This window comes from Podarcis vaucheri, assembly GCF_965113315.1.
Source record: "Podarcis vaucheri genome assembly, chromosome: 2".
In the NCBI taxonomy this organism is placed as follows: Eukaryota; Metazoa; Chordata; class Lepidosauria; order Squamata; family Lacertidae; genus Podarcis; species Podarcis vaucheri.
Window position 1 is genome coordinate 23858053 of NC_138760.1, and position 19244 is coordinate 23877296.

The window sequence follows — 19244 nt, forward strand, 5'->3', positions numbered from 1 at the left end:
TTATTTTTATAATGACGAGTTTAGCGTCTCCCAGTTGTTGTTTTTTCGGAAACGGGTCCAAGTGGCTCTTTTTGTCTTAAAGGTTACAGACCCCGGGCCTAGGGTGTGGTTGTTTGTTTGTGATTGGCTGTGGTGATCTTTGTTTTCATGTCTGAGTGGGGTGGGTGGGTGTTTTGGATCAGGTTATCCATACTGATTTGTATGTTGTTGGTGGATTCTTGTCATCGTCTTGTTGGGCTGTGTATGTGATAAAGGGAAGCCATACCGGGGTGAAGGCATCTTCTTCTATTTGTTCCTGTGTCAGTTTCAGTTTATTGGTTAATTTTTCTAGTGAGGCTGTTTCCCATACCATGGGTCCATGCTTACTCCTGACAGATCTCTCCAGTGTCTGGTTATGGTGTTTCTGGCTGCTGAAACTAGGTGGGTTATGAGTTCTTTGTGGTGTAAATGTGCATTATTGTCTTGGAAGATGTTTAGTAGGGCCAATTCTGGGGTCATTTCTAATACTTGCTTAGTTATTTTACATATTTCTCCTATAGCTGTTGTCCAGAATAGTTGGATTTTGGGGCACTCCCACCACATGGGAAGGTATGTGCCTGTGGAGGTGCATCCTCTCCAGCATTTTGGTGAGGTTCCTGGGCATATTAGCGCTAGTTTTCTTGGTGTTAGGTACCACCTGTAGGTGAGTTTCAGAATGACTGTGATCTCACTTTTTACACAATTGTGGTTCAGCCTGGATTTATTCTACAGCCTGCCATCCATAAAGGTGAGTAAGATTGCTTGATGTTCATTTGAAAACCCTCACCTTGATTAGGTTACCCATGCCTTTTCTGCCCTGCACGTGCTGCAGGTGAATGTCGAAGCAGGTGGTGATTGCAGTCTTGGAAAATGCCCCACGCACAATGCCATTAGGCTGGTGGGGATATACTCAAATTGCTAGGGCTGCCCATGTCTGGACACACAGGGGATAAGACAGAAATAATCAGCAATTAGCTTTTATTATTGCAATGAAACAGTTTCTCAATAAGCACTTTTTCAAGGGCAAAAATATGCACTAGATATAGGTTGTGTGTGGACTATGTAAAAAAAAAGTACTCCATCACCACAGATTCTAGAATTAAATGTGTTTGCGCAGCCCAAGACCTCCTTCCTAATGTGTTCAAATTGAACAATTATTCTACCCATTGTTTTCTAACATACTTGTAAATAGGGCTGCCATACGTCTGGATTTTTCCAAATTCTACCAGAATTTTAAAGGCGGAAGTGATGTCCGGGGGGGGGGATTTCCGGAAGGCTTTTTTTTTTTTTGGTGTTTTCGTTTAAAAATGCTCCACAACTTTGGGGTTTTCCTATAAAAAGCTCAACTTTTGAGGTGTCCTGGATTTTAAATTGTTGAAATATGGCAACCCTACTTGTAAATACCGCATTTTTCGCTCTATAAGATGCACTTTTTCCCTCCTAAAAAGTAAGAGGAAATGTGTGTGCTGTTCTGGCTTCAGGGATAGCCATGGGAAGTCTTCAGCAACATTTGATTCAGAATACTTTTTTTCTTGTTTTCCTCCTCTAAACCAGTGTTTCCCAACCGGTGTTCCGCGGCACACTAGTGTGCCGCGAGACGTTGCCTGGTGTGCCGTGGGAGGGAGGCGGGCGAGTCGGGCGGCGAGAGGCGGGGCGGCGGCGGCGAGGAGAGGCCGCCCAGCGCGGGGCTCTCGCTGTCTAGCTGCCTGCGTGGCGCTGACGTCACGGGGCTGTAACGTCGAAAGAAACCCGGGAATCCAGGCTGCGGACAGCCAAACTTCGCCTTTTCTCTATGGCCAGCTTTCATCCTATCATATGCTAATACGTCTACGGTTGAAGCTGCGGAAGGGCAGAAGTTCCTGCGGGGAAGAACCGTCCGGTGAGCCCTGCGATCTTGGGAAGCTGAGTTCCCCCCTCGAGAACCGCCCCTCTCCCGCCGCCCTTCTTCTTCTCCGCTGCCCGCGTATGGTCCCGCCGCGTAGCATCCTCTTGGCGCCCAGAGCCCGGGGGGCTTCCTGCTTGCCATGGCGAGTGGCAGCAGCCTGGCGGCGGTAGCTGGCCTCGCAAAAGCTCCCGCCGCTGGAGGCCCCTTTGCGCCCGCCGGCCGCCTGTCGGCCGCCTGCTCCTGGGAGTGCCGGGCGGACCTGGCAGGAGTCCTGCGCCTCGTCCCGGAGGGGGAAACCGATGCCTGCGAGCCCCTGGGATCCCCGCTGAACAGGTGAGGAAGGCGCCCGAGACTGGGGGGGGGATACACACACCCCAGGTCGCGGGCCTTCCTGTTCTCTGGAAGGAGCCCTGGGAGCCGTGGGAAGGAGGCGAGGGGCAGCCGAGACGGGGCCTCGAGGGGCTTGGCGGGGGGCTGCCCCTCTTCCAGACACCCCCCAACCCCCCAGAATAACCGCCAAATGCTGAACAAGCATCAAACAACCACAGAGGCTTCCGCGTCGTGACTCAGCGGGCAGAGTGTAGGTGTGTTTTTGCACGAAAAGGATCCCAGGCACATCAGTTCCCGGCGTCGATCCCTGCCTTGGAGAGCTCCTGCCCTCCAAGTGCAGACCCGCCGCTGTCAACTTTTTCCACACTGAACCCAAACACATTGCACTTGGGGGACCAGCTTCTTAAATCTTTGGCCATATAGTTTGCACGGTTGCACTTGGCACTGCGACCCAATTTGGATCAATTGGAAGACCAGTGGGTGTAGCAGCAGCCTGACAAGAATAGGCTCTTGTCCTCATTCCACTTTTTCAATCCACCCTTCCCCCTCTGGGGTAGCTTTCTTACTTGCTCTAGAACAGTGGTTCCCAACCTTTTTTTGGGCCATGCCCCACCTAAACATCTCTAAAATCCTGCTCCCCCCCATGACGTATAATTCTTATTATTCAAAAAGTGAATAAGTAAAAAGTGACCTTTCCCCATCTGGCATGGTGGTGTGCCTCGAGATTTTTTTCATGAAACAAGTGTGCCTTTGCCCAAAAAAGGTTGGGAAACACTGCTCTAAACACTAGGTTCGTCTTATGGTCGGGTGCGTCTTATGGAGCGAAAAATACGGTAACTGAATCTCTTTCTCAACCTCATCACTTCTCAACCTCTTTAAGAAACGGAAGCAGAGAGGAGCAGAAGGAGATTCTGGCAACCTGTTTCCAGTAATACCATAGCTTGGAGTAGCATAGAGAACGGTGGGAATCATTGTCTGATGCAGCAGGAAGGGTTGTAAAGTGTCGGTCCTAATTTGTTGGGGGGAGACATCTGGCAGCAAACTGCATGGGGCTGGCGCTGCTTTTTGAAGCAAGACATCTAGGCAGAAACCCCTAGTTTGCAGCCCTGTAGTAAACTTAGTTGTGTGGATTTGCTTGTGCAGTCCGATGGGCTGCACATTTCTTCGAAAGTAAGCGCCGCTGATTTCAGTGGAGGCTGAAATACGGTATTTTCCAGCCTTATTCTGGATGGAGGGAAACATGTGACTGTGAAGTGGCCAGATGTACAAGATGCGCTTTGAGCATAGTGGCTTCATTGTGTCGTGAAAAGTGAAATGGAGAAGGGAGCCCTCGAGTGAGGTCGTGTGTTATATAGATTTTTGCTGCGGGTGGCAAACTGAGCAGATTGTGTTCGCCATTGATTGATCTGGTCTCGCCTTTATTGAGAGCACATGGCGCACACTTATTTTTTTAGTAGCTTTTTATTAAAACTGACAAACGAGAGATCCCATGCTTTCAAGAGATGAGCCCCAAGGATTCCCCAGGGTGATGTTTGTCTAGCCTAAGATGATGTTTCTGCTCTTGATCCATGGAAGCATTTAGAGCACTAATAAAAACAAAACCAATAAAAGCCAAGCGAAAGCTTTTTGAATTGCAGGACTTCACACACAAAAATAAATCATAGAATTATAAAGTTGGAAGCGGCCTGAGGGCCATCAAGCAAACTTTGAAAAATTGGGGAGGTGGGAGAGCCAGTATATTTAATATACTTGTTTTTAGGTCTTAAAAGTTTGTCTGTTTGTCCGTCCTATTGGTTCAGTGCATACATGATCTTGTGTCAAAAAATACTCAGTGCCAGAAATGAGTTAATAAATATGTGGTACAGTGGTACTTCAGGTTACAGACGCTTCAGGTTACAGACACTTCAGGTTACAGACTCCGCTAACCCAGAAATAGTACCTTGGGTTAAGAACTTTGCTTCACGATGAGAACAGAAATCGCACAGCGGCCGCGCAACAGCAGTGGGATGCCCCATTAGCTAAAGTGGTGCCTCAGGTTAAGAACAGTTTCAGGTTAAGAACGGACCTCCAGAACAAATTAAGTTCTTAACCAGAGGTACCACTGTATATATCAGTTGCTAACATTGGCAAGACCTGTTGTTTGCAAAACAAAAAACAAAAACACCTCCCTGAGGCCGAACACTGAAATGAAGCCCATAGTATTGGTGTGGGTTTTTATCTTTAAAACTGGTGAGGTTTTTTATCTTTATGTAGTGGACAGTTGCCCTTCAATGTTGCTGCAAAACTGACTGCAAAGTTGACTGTTTCAATTGGGCTAATAAGTGTACCGGACCCTGGCTTGACTGATGCTATCACAGTAAGTTATAAGGTTTGGTCCAAGGACCACATGGGTGGTGCTTTGGTCTAAACCACTGAGCCTCTTGGGCAGGGGTCAGCAAACTTTTTCAGCCGTGGGCCGGTCCACCGTCCCTCAGACCATGTGGTGGGCTGGACTATATTTTGGAAAAAAATATGAACGCATTCCTATGCTCCACAAATAACCCAGAGATGCATTTTAAATAAAAGGACACATTCTACTCATGTAAAAAAATGCTGATTCCCAGACCATCCGTGGGCCAGATTGAGAAGGCGATTGGGCCGGATGCGGCCCCTGGGCCTTAGGTTGCCCACCCCTGCTCTTGGGTTTGCTGATGTAACAGTGGTAGGAAGGGATGGAGCAGGAAGATGCAATGAGTCTTGCTGTAGGCTTGGCGGGAGCATTCCCGATGCCCATCTGCCTGGCAGTTCTGCAGAATTGCGCTTTAGGCTGAAAACCAGCTGCTTTATAAACTTAATTATGCATTTTTAATTTAAAAAGTACATTATTATAATATTTTTAATATTGATAAATTGGTGTGTGCGCGCGTGTATTGGGTGTGTGTGTGTTATACCCATTTAACTCCTTTAGTACTGTGAAGTGGGAAACAGCAGCGTAGATGTACCGTATTTTTTGCTCTGTAAGACTCACTTTTTCCCTCCTAAAAAGTAAGGGGAAATGTGTGTGCGTCTTATGGAGCGAATGCAGGCTGCACAGCTATCCCAGAAGCCAGAACAGCAAGAGGGATTTCTGCTTTCACTGCGCAGCGATCCCTCTTGCTGTTCTGGCTTCTGAGATTCAGAATATATTTTTTCTTGTTTTCCTCCTCCAAAAACTAGGTGCGTCTTGTGGTCTGGTGCGTCTTATAGAGCGAAAAATACAGTAGGCCTTCTTTGCAAAGAAGAGCAGAAATGACCAGGCCTCCTCTGCTCTTCTTTGCAAAGGAGCAGGAAGAGCTATTGCACAACAAATGTCTTCCTCTGCTGCAACAGCCAAAGCAGCCACATAATCAAGCCATGACGTGATTAGCTCAGTCAGTAGAGCATGAGACTCTCAGCCTCAAGGTCGGGAGTTCCAGCCCCGTGTTTGGGCAAAATATTCCTGCATTGAAGGTGGCTGGACTAAATGACCCTCATGGTCCCTTCCAACTCTATGATAACGTTTCAGCACAGAATCAGGGTGTCCTGTTTTTACAAAGCATTATGAATAATACTCCAAAATTCACAGCCAGTAAGCATCTTATTAGGACCATCTGAAACATTTCAAAATGGCACGCAAGCCTCTGAGTTCTGCAGAACTCTTCCTCAGATGAGATGCCACGCAAAGCAGAAGTTGTGGGAGATGAAGTAGGGGAGCTAAGTAAGAAAAATAGAGTTGACCTTGAAGTGTTTGAGGTTTGTTTTTGACTTGGGCTAGTGGCTTGAAGGGACGCGGGTGGCGCTGTGGGTTAAACCACAGAGCCTAGGACTTGCCAATCAGAAGGTCAGTGGTTCGAATCCCCACGATGGGGTGAACTCCCGTTGCTCGGTCCCAGCTCCTGCCAACCTAGCAGTTCAAAAGCACGTCAAAGTGCAAGTAGATAAATAGGTACCACTCCGGCGGGAAGGTAAACAGCCTTTCCATGCGCTGCTCTGGTTTGCCAGAAGCGGCTTAGTCATGCTGGCCACATGACCCGGAAGCTGTACGCCGGCTCCCTCGGCCAATAAAACGAGATGAGCGCCGCAACCCCATAGTTGGTCGCGACTGGACCTAATGGTCAGGGGTCCCTTTACATAGTGGCTTGAAATGCAGCAAAACCATTACCATATTTTTCGCTCTATAAGACGCACCAGACCACAAGACGCACCTAGTTTTTGGAGGAGGAAAACAAGAAAAAAAAAATCTGAATCTCCGAAGCCAGAACAGCAAGAGGGATCGCTGCGCAGTGAAAGCAGCAATCCCTCTTGCTGTTCTGGCTTCTGGGATAGCTGCGCAGCCTGCATTCGCTCCATAAGATGCGCACACATTTCCCCTTACTTTTTAGGAGGGAAAAAGTGAGTCTTATAGAGCAAAAAATAGGTACCTCCACACACATTGCTTTTCAAATCACATTCTTAAACAAGGAGGTGCGGAGATGAATTCACCACACCACACTGATTTAACACTGGGGTAGGGAGGTGACTGAACTGGCTCCATAGAAATAATCTCTGTGCATTCAAAACAGATTTTCAAAAGTCTGCCCTTACTGCCTCAAGTTGCACGGATCTGTCTCATAAAAGGGTTTGTGCTGTCGGCTTTGGAGTTGCTTCAAGGAGGTGGTCCTTGTTTCACTCCAATGACATCTCCTGTTAAAAAACAAACACGCCATTGTCCCCCTTGAAAGCCGCATTATAGCAGCTTGTCTCCCTAATGACCCCCTTCCTCCTGCAAACAATAGGGCCATAGCATTCAACAATAGCCATGTCCTATTCTCTTCCCTGTGGCCCGCATGAACCCTGCGTGACTCTGTCAGGCACCACAACCTGACAGAAGGATGGGCCAGATGTCCTGGGCTCAGTGACTGTCTTGAGGGCCATGGCGTTCCCATTCAGTTCCATGATTTCCATCAATTGCACAGGAGACTTGAAACTAGAGATCAGTGGCTCACACAGTGCACACTTGTTTGCTGCTATGATGCATCAGCAGCTGTCGGGGCTCACCCACAATTCTGCTTGTCCTGTGCCTAGAAAGCACGGATTGTTTCCCCCTTGCCTGGCTTCTTAGGAAAAACCCACTCTTTAACTCCAGGTGAAGGCGGTGAATGTCCTGTGTGAGTGTGTGGAGGCAGTTGGAGGATGGATGGCAGCTAACAGATTGAGGTTGAATCCTGACAAGACAGAAGTACTGTTTTGGGGGGGACGGGGAGGTGTGGAGGACTCCCTGGTCCTGAATGGGGTAACTGTGCGCAGCCTGGGAGTCATTTTGGACCCACAGCTGTCCATGGAAGTGCAGGTCAATTCTGTGTCCAGGGCAGCTGTCTACCAGCTCCATCTGGTGCGCAGGCTGAGACCCTACCTGCCCACAGACTGTCTTGCCTGAGTGGTGCATGCTCTGGTTATCTCCCGCTTGAACAACTGCAATGCGCTCTATGTGGAGCTACCTTTGAAGGTGACCTGGAAACCTCAACTAATCCAGAATGTGGCAGCCAGACTGGTGATTGGGAGTGGCCGCCGAGACCATATAACACCAATCCTGAAAGACCTACATTGGCTTCTAGTACATTTCCGAGCACAATTCAAAGTGTTGGTGCTGACCTTTAAACCTGAGGTCCAGCTCCAAGGGCCTTCTGGTCGTTCCCTCCCTCTAGGTTGCTCACACAGTAAAATAAACTTTGCATCCCAGTTAACATGCTTCTGTGGCAGAATTCTAAGGAAAGTTCCTTTTAATGAATGCAACTCCCTCCTATGGAAAAAAACACTATTAAAATCTTTCATATTATCTCATATTATTATATTATATACCGTTGCTTCATACATCAGTGCTAAGTAATCTGAGAAATCCCATCATAAAGAAGTTGGTTAAAGAGCCTTGAGGCATAAACAAGTTTCCATATTATTTCATCAGATCACCGTGGCTTCAGCTTCTACATTATCTCTGTTGTTAATTAGTATCTGTTCCTCACATTGCAGCTCTTGTTTCTCACTGATAACTTATGTAGCCTGGAATTAAAGGCCTGGTTTGCTTTGGAAGAATAATTTATTGCTTCTGTGTGGATTTCGGGGGAATGGGAGCTTTGAAAATCTTAATTCAACCAAGAAGCCGCTACAGAAGTTTGATGAATCAGATCCACACATACCAATGGTGGGGGTTTTTTAAACGCACAGTGACGTATTTATGGTCGGAGCCACAATTCAGTGATACTGGTACAATAGATAGCATACATTTCTGGGGTGGTTATTTTAGTGTAATCCCAATAAATGAATGAATGAATCCAGAAATTTAAAATGTGGTTCCAAGTATAAAGATGAAATAAAATATTATGTGGAAGATCTTTTACCTTAGTTGTGTCAGTTTTCATTTCTTAGTGCAGAAAGGATTGATCTGATGTGTCGAGATCTTTCCTATTCTAATGAATTCAAGAGGGTTCTGGAAGCTTCTCTGTGTGAAAGAAACAAGCAAAAGGTTCATGATGTTTGGGTTATTCCTTCAGAGAAGCTGAGTACAGCTGGCTTAAACTGGTTCTGTTATTTCTTCTGTCAAGATCATGCTGACTATAAAAGTAAGGCCTGAAGGAGCCTGGGTCTCTTTTCCTTCTGATGTGGTGTTCTGTATATAGTGTTAAGGTTTAGTTTTATTATAAGTTATTGTATGTTTAAGTTAAGTCTGCTGCAACTGGATTTCTCATGGACAGTACCAGTCCTGAATGTGCTGGATTTGTGACCATTATGCTCATTTGCCTTCAGGAGCAGTAAAGCTCTGCTGGATGAAATACAATTGCCTCTGATCTTATTTTTTGGGGAATCCTGCAACATGTTTAAGTTTTTACTCTGCTAACTATACATTGGAATCTGGCTCAATATTGAGTAGAATTACTTTCCTCATTGCAAAGTATTGGAAGACACAAGATCTACCCACCCTGGAAGAATGGCAGATGAAGGTGATGGACTACGTGGAACTGGCGGAAATGACTGGCAGAATCCGAGACCAGGGAGAAGAGTCGGTGGAAGAAGATTGGAAGAAATTTAAAGACTATTTACAGAAATATTGTAAAATTAATGAATGTTAGAATGATGTTGGATAGAAATTAAGGGGTTTTCAGCTGCAATATTATAAAGGAATATGAAAAATGGATTATTAATAGGTAAAAATTTAACGTTACAATAGCTTAAGATTAAAGACTAGGATAAACAAAGAGGGTAAGGATTTGCTGAACCAACAAACTGAACTGGAATAAAAAAAAGGGAGGCGTGAGGAGGTCCGGGAAATAAGCTAATGAAAAATAAGTAATGGAAAGAATGAGTTGTTTTTAACTATTTTTATTTTGTATTTTCTTCCTTTTTTATTTTTATTTTGTAATACTTTGAAAATTTTAATAAATATCTTATTAATATATATATATATATATATATATTGAGTAGAATTTCATAACAAGTGGTACATCTACGGTGGTACCTTGGTTTCCAAACTTAATCCGTTCCGGAAGTCCGTTCTTAAACCAAAACTGTTCTTAAACCGAGGTGCACTTTCCCTAATAAGGCCTGCCGCCGCTGGTGCCCTTCCACCGTTTGGCTTCCATTCTTAAACCGAGGTAAAGTTTGCAAACCGGGACACTACTTCCGGTTTTGCGGAGTTCCTAAACTGAATAGTTTGTAAACAGGAGTGTTCTTAAACCGACTGTTCTTAAACTAGAGGAGTCCGACAGAGATAGTTTTAGGCCATAGTGACGGGTTGCCCCCGAAATGGACACTGAGCAGAGAGGGTGGCCAGTAAGCACTTGCCTGGTTATGGGAAGGAGGGGTGAGGATAATTATTATTTATTTATTTATACCCCGCCCATCTGGCTGGCTTTCTCCAGCCATTCTGGGCGGCTTCCAACAGAACACTAAAGTACAATAACCTATTAAACATTAAAAGCTTCCATAAACAGGAGTCCTAGAGTCCTCCCTCCTTCCCAAAGCCTAGTTAGCACTTGCCCAGGTTTGAGAAGGAGGTAGGAGGGCTGTACAATCCTGCTGGGGCCCTCGCACCTTCTTCCCAAAGCCAGGTATGGCTCAAGGACTGTCTGCCATATTGTGAAAAGGAAACTAGTACAATAGTCATTTTTATGCATCCAAAACTACCTGGAAAAATTCAGACTTGAAGCAATCATTTTATGTATGCTTTGTTCAAAAATCCTACCTCTGGATCACAGCCAACGCTGCTGTTCCACTAACACAGCAGTCTGTCGCAATGCAACTTCTCCTTCTGGTCCCTATTTACCCCCAATATCTGCTTCAAAGAGGTGGGGTACACCCCATAGCAGATTTTGAGGGCACGCAAGGAGAGGAAAGGCAAGTCTTGTTAGGTGATCAGAACTCTGTGCATGAATTGTAGGAAACAACCATCTGAGTTTAACACCTCTGCATTGGGAAGTAAAGGTAAAGGTAAAGGGACCCCTGACCATTAGGTCCAGTCGTGACCGACTCTGGGGTTGCGGCGCTCATCTCGCTTTATTGGCCGAGGGAGCCGGCGTACAGCTTCCAGGTCACGTGGCCAGCATGACTAAGCCACTTCTGGCAAACCAGAGCAGTGCACGGAAATGCCGTTCACCTTTCCACCAGAGCGATACCTATTTATCTACTTGCACTTTGACGTGCTTTCGAACTGCTAGGTTGGCAGGAGCAGGGACTGCATAACGGGAGCTCACCCCGCCATGTGGATTTGAACCGCTGGCCTTCTGATCAGCAAGTCCTAGGCTCTGTGGTTTAACCCACAGCGCCACCCGCGTCGCATTGGGAATTGCCAATGCATTAATTTTTTGCATAATGTCTTCATTTGAGTGAAAGTGGTGTCCTTCTGCATTTGCATCAATGTGAAAAATCAGATTTTCATACGGTTACTTAATTAATATGAAGTAGTAAAGCACAAAGCTTTACCGAAAGCCAAGGGGGAATACATCTGACAGTACTCATAGCTTATTTAAATCCATATAACACTCTACAGACAGGGCTTGATCCATTGAAGAGACACAGTTTGTAGTAACTTTGGTAAATTTCTATCAACAAGATGCCAATTATTATTATTTAATTATTGCCTTGCAATGAATCATACAGCCCTGGTCTACTAATGGCACACTTGGTTCGTGTACATTACTATATGGCACCTGGGCATCCATAGCTAATAAAACATGCTTTCAGTAAAGCTATTATTAAACATTGATTGCCAGTATATTTGCTAACCCAGCACAAGTTGGAATTCCATTAAAAGCATAAACTGTCAGGTCTCAAAATAATGCTGGATGATCAAGAGTAACTGGAGACATTGCACGCTGAAATCTACAGGATAATTATGAAAAATGTGCCTGACGGGTTCTTTTTATTTATCACACACACGTTTTTATAAATGACATTTGCTGAGCAATGATTGCTTTCTTATCTGGCCTTTGAGACAAAATCTGCTTTTTTAGGAGTTTTAGGTGTGCTTTGAAATCTGTTGCATATGACAGTCTACTGTTGTGTCAAATCAACGTGAAAAAAGGAACAGATTCATAGAAATACTAAAATGCAGAACTGTAGAGTTGGAAGTGATCTCAAGGATCATCTGGTCCAACTTCCAATGCAGGAATCTCAACTAAAGCATCCTTGACAAATGGCCATCCTTGTTGTTTAGTCATTTAGTCGTGTCTGACTCTTCGTGACCCCATGGACCAGAGCACGCCAGGCACTCCTGTCTTCCACTGCCTCCCGCAGTTTGGTCAAACTCATGCTGGTAGCTTCGAGAACATTGTCCAACCATCTTGTCCTGTCGTCCCCTTCTCCTTGTGCCCTCCATCTTTCCCAACATCAGGGTCTTTTCCAGGGAGTCTTCTCTTCTCATGAGGTGGCCAAAGTATTGGAGCCTCAGCTTCACGATCTGTCCTTCCATTGAGCACTCAGGGCTGATTTCCTTCAGAATGGATAGGTTTGATCTTCTTACAATCCATCTAAGCTCTGCTTAAAAACCTCAAAGGAAGGAGAGTCCATAACTGCTGAACAGTTCTTACTGTCAGAAGTTCTTCCTCAAGTTTAGTTGGAATTGCCCTTCTTGAATGTTGAATGCATTGGTTCAGCTCCTACCCTCCAGAGCAGGAGAAAATAAGCTGTTCCATCTTCCAAGTGACAGCCCTTGAGATATATGAAGATATCCTATCTCCTCTGAGTCTCCTCTTTTCCAGGCTAAACATATACCCAACTCCCTGTTGTGTTACCCTTAATGCAAATTTGTACAACATATAAATTCAAGATTACCTTTCTGTAGCCTTCTCAGCATCTAGGGAATCTCACATTATTTATAAACAGCCCTAGTTTCTCAGGCTTGTACAGTGGTACCTCGGGTTACATACGCTTCAGGTTACATACGCTTCAGGTTAAGCACTCCGCTAACCCAGAAATAGTGTTTCAGGTTAAGAACTTTGCTTCAGGATAGGAAGAGAAATCGGGCTCCGGCGGCATGGCAGCAGCAGGAGCCCCATTAGCTAAAGTGGTGCTTCAGGTTAAGAACAGTTTCAGGTTAAGAACAGATCTCCAGAACGAATTAAGTACTTAACCCGAGGTACCACTGTAGTTGCAAAGGCAGGGGCTGCATTTGGAAAATCACAATAAATGATGTTTGTCATGATGGAATAACCCTCGCTTCCCACTCCTGACTCTCACGCAAACCTTCCCTCAACACAGCAAAGAGCAGAAGATACAAACCTTCATTTACAGTGAAGCAGAAGTTAGTGGCTAGATGCAACACTAAACAGGAATTAATTTGAGGTATCGTCTATCGGAAACAAAGCCAGTTTCATAAACCAAAATTTGAAACTTTGCTTGTTTCAAAGAAACCATAGTTAAGGTTAACCAAAGTTTGTTGGGTTCAGATGAAACAACAAACAGTGGCTAATCCAAAATGGAAACGAAAGCTTCCATAGTTGCACGATAAATGTGAACCCAGGGGGAGGCTAGAATTGTTCCTGTCATGATAAACTATGGCTTATAACATTAAAATGCAGCCATTGTTGTGGCCATGTGACTATATTAGCCAGTCATCTGCTTCCTATGTTTATGTATCCCTTTCCAATATAGATTCACACACACTTTCTTGTGCCTTTTAAAAGCAGCAAATATTCATGAAAAGGTATTGGCCAAACAAAGAGAAAAGCAAATACAAAAGACCAAACCACACTTTTTCTATTGTGATAACTTCTAAATGCATATGCCACAGGTTTGTTTGTTTGTTTGTTTGTTTGTTTGTTTTAATGGTTGCCTGAGTTAGTCCTCATTAAAGAATGACCATTTCTGCATAAAGAGGATGTAGAACTTATTTAAGATATCTGACAGCTATAGCCTGGCATTCTGTGTTCTTTTGATTTTCCAGACTACAGTGAAGCCTACAAACTACCTCTGCTTTTTTTTCTTTTCCTAATTTGAACCCATTTGTGACTCAGTTTGTTTGACATGGACATCGTAACAAGGTGGCCACATTCCGGGAAATGCTTGTGTAAAAATTGGATACTTTCCCCAATAGTCCCACTTTCATTTCTTTATTCTCTCGCCTCCCGTTTGTTTGCTAGTATATATTTGTACAATAACGAAATACTGGTTTGCACAACAACATGTTGGTTTTCAAAAAAGGAAGTTACTGAAAGCAATTTCTGAAAGCAGAAGCACAGTAATATGACAGCTGTGAAGAGTGTTTGGGTTTATATCTTTCTTTCTTTCTTTCTTTCTCTCTCTCTCTTTCTCTTTCTTTCTTTCTTTCTGTAAGACGTTAGGAGCAACTGTGAATTCCATGGCAAGCCTTAAAGCAATATGGGTTTGGGGAGTGAAATTCAAACCAAAGATTAGAATAAAATATATGGGGTGTGTGGCTCTTTTGATCAGTCTCAGCTTACATTAGGGAGAATTCGTTGAAGTTAATTCACAGACGGTATTGTACACCTTTACAGCTGTCTCAAATGTTTTCCACTATGACTTATTGGAGAGGGTCTGGCAAACATATTTGCGGGGCAAATATAAACATTTGTGCTGGTATTGGAAGATGATACACGCAGAGATGGTTCTTATCCTTAATGAAAAAGTGTTGCTAAGTTCACAGTTAGCATTACTTGAATATTTTTGAGGAAGGAAATTCAAACATTCAGTTAAAGGAACTGTGTACAGTCGTACCTTGGATATTGAACACCTTGGCTCCTGAACAAATCGGCTCCCGAACGATCAAAACCTGGATGTGATTGTTCCGGTTTCCAAACCTTCTTTTGGAAGCCGAACATCCGACACTTCCTGCAGCCAATCAGAAGCTGTGCTTTGGTTTCCAAACATTTTGGAAGTTGAACGGACTTCTGGAACAGATTCCGTTTGACTTCCAAGTTACAACTGTATATGCCTGACTTTAGCAGCAAGACTGACTATAGCTCACTCCTGGCAATCATCCCAAGATCTTATTCACGGTCAGTGATACCAATCTCTTTGGAGCAGTAATAGAAAAAAATGACCCATCAGTTAAGATTTATACAAGAGCGAAAGATCCGAGATTCTTTCTATAGGCTTTGGCATGCTTTTCACTGAACATCCATAATTTTCAAGGCTCCCAGCAATTCATTCTTGGCAAAAATTCCTGATGGTTATGTTTCATGTATCTGAATTTCCGTGTGTGGACTGGTGCAGGGAGGAAGAAGGGAAATGTCAGTTAGCCATGAAACATGAATGAGAAACAGTTTCTAGTTACGTTATTGCTTTGGCATACTATTTCATTCTTTATTGAAAAACGCTAACCACCATCATCAATAAGAGAAGTTAGTGCAGGTTTTTCTGCCTTATTGCAGGATTGAGAAGGCAGATGGGGCTCATTCCCTAGAGGGATGGGTAATGCAGAGGCCAAAGTTGAGATGGAAACAGCAGCTAGAATGCAGGTCTTTAGACCAGAGCTTTCCAAACTGTGTATCACTACACGTTAGTGTGTCAGCTGCAGTGTATAGGTGTGTCACACAAACTTTATCCATGCTCCTCCCGGGGCTGGAAAGGGATTACCGTATTTTTCGCTCCATAAGACGCACCTGACCATAAGACGCACCTAGTTTTTAGAGGAGGAAAACAAGAAGAAGAAAAATTTTGAACGAAACAGTGGATGTGTGATTTTTGTGGTTCATGCTATGGCCACAGACATGTGATTTGACGGTGAGTTTAGGGTAGCTCAATGCAAAAATCCTGAGGAGCCTGAGAATCCATGTGGATCCGTGATTTGTAACCACATTTTTGTGCCATTGCGGCCCCACAAAACAGTGGATGCGTGATTTTGGGGGTGCAGGCTGTAGCCATGGACATGCTATGTAATCTGATGGTTAATTTGGGGTGACCCAATGCAAAAATCCTGAGGATCCATGGGCTTTTACCTCCCCCCTCCCAGGCAGCCTCCTTTATTGCTAGCCTCCCTTATCTGCCTCCCGATCGTTTGCTGACCAGCTGCTCTGCGGCTTCGTTTCAACACTCCCTTCCCTCTTTCTAAAAAAAAAAAAAGCACGATCTGCTTTTTGCCCCTGGGCAATTTGGCTCCAGGTACCACGCATTCGCTCCATAAGACACAAAGACATTTCCCCTTACTTTTCAGGAGGAAAAAAGGGCGCCTTATGGAGCAAAAGAATACGGTATTTTAACCTCCGATTTTCTAGTAAAACTGAATTACTGCGTCGCGAAATGATGCACATCCAAAAAGTGTGCCACCAACATGAAAAGTTTGGGAAGCTCTGCCTTAGAGAGCGGAGAATGCCTATCCATGAAAAGCCATGGTGGAGTTGTTTTCAGGTGGAAACCCAAAAATTCAGTTTCTAAAGGAGATCACACCTTGGCAGCGGGGAATGTTACATCTGCGTTGAGAAAATACACAGAGACTGCGGCACATAGCATGATATATCTGTACAAACCTCCTTTTTCAATATGGTGTCTTACTAGTCCACCGTTCCAGACACCAGAAAGGGAGACCTTCAAAAGGAAGTTGGAAGTCTTACTATTATGCCTGCATAGGAAAATGAGCATGGTCACTGCTTACATGGCCATAACGCTCTGCATACAGAATCTGGATTCCTTATTGCAGTACAGGAGCTTATTGGATTGTTTTCTCTGCCTAAGGTTGCATTCCACTACATTCATCTATATATGGGCAACGGATCTGGACTTCAAAGTCCATCCGTCCTAAATGTGTCACTGGAAAAAGTGGCATTGGGGATTTTTTTTTTAGGGGAGGAGGCACTTTGTTTTAAAGTAAGTGTGCATGGAATCACAGCTGAAATTTCTTCCTTCATATCCTTAAGTAACTTTAATTATGCTATCTGCTGATTCATACTAAATACTTCTCCGGGGGGGGGGGGGTGTTATGTACTTTTCTTTGTATCCTGCAGAGAATATTGTAGCAATAGGAGAAATAGAATATTGATTTCCCTGTCTCACGAAGCATTTTATTTTTGTTTTAATCTTACTCTCTCCAGTACAGTGGTACCTCAGGTTACAGACGCTTCAGGTTACAGACTCTGCTAACCCAGAAATAGTACCTCGGGTTAAGAACTTTGCTTCAGGATGAGAACAGAAATTGCACAGTGGCAGCAGCAGGAGGCCCCATTAACTAAAGTGGTGCTTCAGGTTAAGAACAGTTTCAGGTTAAGAACGGACCTCCAGAACAAATTAAGTTCTTAACCCGAGGCACCACTGTACAGGCATGGCATTTGGGGGGTGGGGAGAGATGGAGACAGCTTTATACCAAATCAGACCATTGGTTCATCTATTTCAACACTCTCTACACTGATTGACAGCTGCTCTTGTGGAATTGAGGACTTTCCCGGTCCCACTTGGTAATGCTGGGCATTGCACCTAGGAGCTGGCTTCTGCATGCAAACCCTCAGGTTCACAACAAACATACAAGCACGCACGCATATATATGAATTGTAGTGTTGGAAGGGACCCTGAGGGTCATCTAGTCCAACCCCCAGCAATGCAGGAATCCTGCCCACAGCCACCCCTGGGTGGGCTCAAAGCACCAAGGGGTCTTTCTCCCTCCCCTCCCCCCAATAAAATATTTGAGGGGGGCAGGGCTTCCAAAGTTGATGGGCACTGCCATTCAAACGGTGCGTGTGTACCATGTCATGTGCACAGTTATGCAGGGGTGCGACTTTTATTCCAAGTTGGCACCCAGGCCAGATCATAGCTGTCAACTTTTCCCTTTTCTTGCGAGGAATCCTATTCGGAATAAGGGAATTTCCCTTTTAAAAAAGGAAAACCTTGACAGCTATGGGCCAGATGGTTTCAGATGTTAATAATAGCTGGGCGAAGGCAATCCCTTAAGTGTTACAAACTCCTAGCGCTCTCTCTCTCTCTCTGTGTGTGTGTGTGTACCTGCAACACAAACTGAAAGGATTGGTAACAAGCACGACCCTAAGCCCATTTGCTCAGAAGCATGTTCCACTGAGGCCAGCCGGGCTCGTATGCTCGAATGCGGGAACTTCATCCCTAACGAAACTCAAGTTTCCACGGCGGGCGTAGTTTCTTGCTCTTTGCAGCGAGCCACGCATTCCCAACCACAGTCCCCACCCACCCCGCATCATCCCCATTGCTTGCGCACCACAGACCCCTGATGGAAGCTTTGCTAGTGGCTACCTCTAAAAGGTCCGTATAGTCAAAGCTATGGTTTTCCCAGATGTATGGAAGTGAGAGCTGGACCATAAAGAAGGCTGATCGCCAAAGAATTGATGCTTTTGAATTATGGTGCTGGAGGAGACTCTTGAGAGTCCCGTGGACTGCAAGAAGATCAAACCTCTCCATTCTTAAGGAAATCAGCCCTGAGTGCTCACTGGAAGGACAGATCGTGAAGCTGAGGCTCCAATACTTTGGCTACCTCATGAGAAGAGAAGACTCCCTGGAAAAGACCCTGATGTTGGGAAAGATGGAGGGCACAAGGAGAAGGGGACGACAGAGGACAAGATGGATGGATAGTGTTCTCGAAGCTACCAGCATGAGTTTGACCACACTGCGGGAGGCAGTGGAAGACAGGAGTGCCTGGCGTGCTCTGGTCCATGGGGTCACGAGGAGTCGGACACGACTAATCGACAACAGCCTCTAAAAACTCTTGGCGCCGCCCACTTTCCCTTTTGGAATCTTCGCGCCCCCGCCCCGTTTTGATGCCACCGAAAGGATACAATGAGGGGGCCGGGGCGCTTAGCAACAGCCTGCGGGGTGGGGGGGGGGAGGAGGCGTGGCTTCCGCGCTAACTGCCAACTGTTGCCCAAGGTGGGAGGCGGAGGGTTTGGCTGGCTCCTGAGCGCGGGGTGAGCGAGCGGCGAAGGAGGAGGAGCAGGAGAAAGAGAGAGAGAGAGAGGCCGGTCTTGCTCTCTCGCCCAGCTACGGCCGACGGACTCCTTCCTCTTCCCGGCGGCTGGGGGAGCGCAGGCATCGCCTGGATCCGCCGCTGAGCCAGGTAAGGGGAAAGGATGGAGGCGGAAAGAAGGAAATGAATTGGATGCTGCTGCAAAGAGACGCTGGACGGAAAGAAAGGAGCGGGGACTGGTCTTTACTTGCAAAGTTTTTTTGGGGGGGGTCTAACAATTGCGGGGGGAGGGCTCGTCTTTCTTTGCAAGGGGGAACCCCCTTATGAAGCCTGGGGGGCGTCTCTAGTCCGGTTGGCCACTGCTCAGTTGTCTTTAAGCAATCTGCTTCTTCCTAATGTCACCCCTCCTCTCCCCCCCCCGCGCAACCCCGTTTTCTTCTCCACGCAAGGGAGGAGTGGGCGATCGGCGGAATCGCTTCCTTGCCCACCCGCCTCCTCTCTCCTTCCTCAGCCCTCGTTCCTCCCCGGGAACCTCGAGATACCATCAAAGCGAAATTCTACCAGGAGAGAGAGAGAGAGCTTTCTTTGTTAGGTCTGGCAACGGCTACTTCTTTTTTTCCTCTTCTTCTTTTTTTTGCACTCTAGCGCGGGGTGGGAGCCCGTCCACTG

At 45.6% G+C, this 19244-nt stretch overlaps 1 protein-coding gene and 2 long non-coding RNA genes across 7 annotated transcripts in view; 2 read left to right on the forward strand and 1 right to left on the reverse strand.

The window, feature by feature from the left end:
- Positions 1–19244, forward strand: part of RAB11FIP4 (RAB11 family interacting protein 4) — a 157327-nt gene that overhangs the window by 89305 nt on the left and 48778 nt on the right. For 3 of the 5 annotated variants that reach the window (XR_014216743.1, XM_082212575.1, XM_082212577.1), the window contains exon 1: positions 18519–18725. The exons of 1 other annotated variant lie outside the window; for it this stretch is intronic. The gene's annotated coding sequence lies outside the window, so the exon portion shown is untranslated. Of the gene's footprint in view, positions 1–18518; positions 18726–19244 lie in introns of those variants that run through there. One more of the 5 variants, XM_082212578.1, reaches the window with a different exon arrangement.
- LOC309526727 lies at positions 3120–8846 on the reverse strand. Its single transcript, XR_014216885.1, has 3 exons — positions 8605–8846; positions 6815–6913; positions 3120–3819 (listed from the first exon to the last, which is right to left on the reverse strand). It is a non-coding gene; the product is annotated as an uncharacterized lncRNA (long non-coding RNA).
- LOC309526663 overlaps positions 5214–19244 on the forward strand; it is a 66513-nt gene continuing 52482 nt past the window's right edge. The window contains exon 1 of the long non-coding RNA XR_014216809.1: positions 5214–5475. This is a non-coding gene — a long non-coding RNA (uncharacterized lncRNA). The remainder of the gene's footprint in view (positions 5476–19244) is intronic.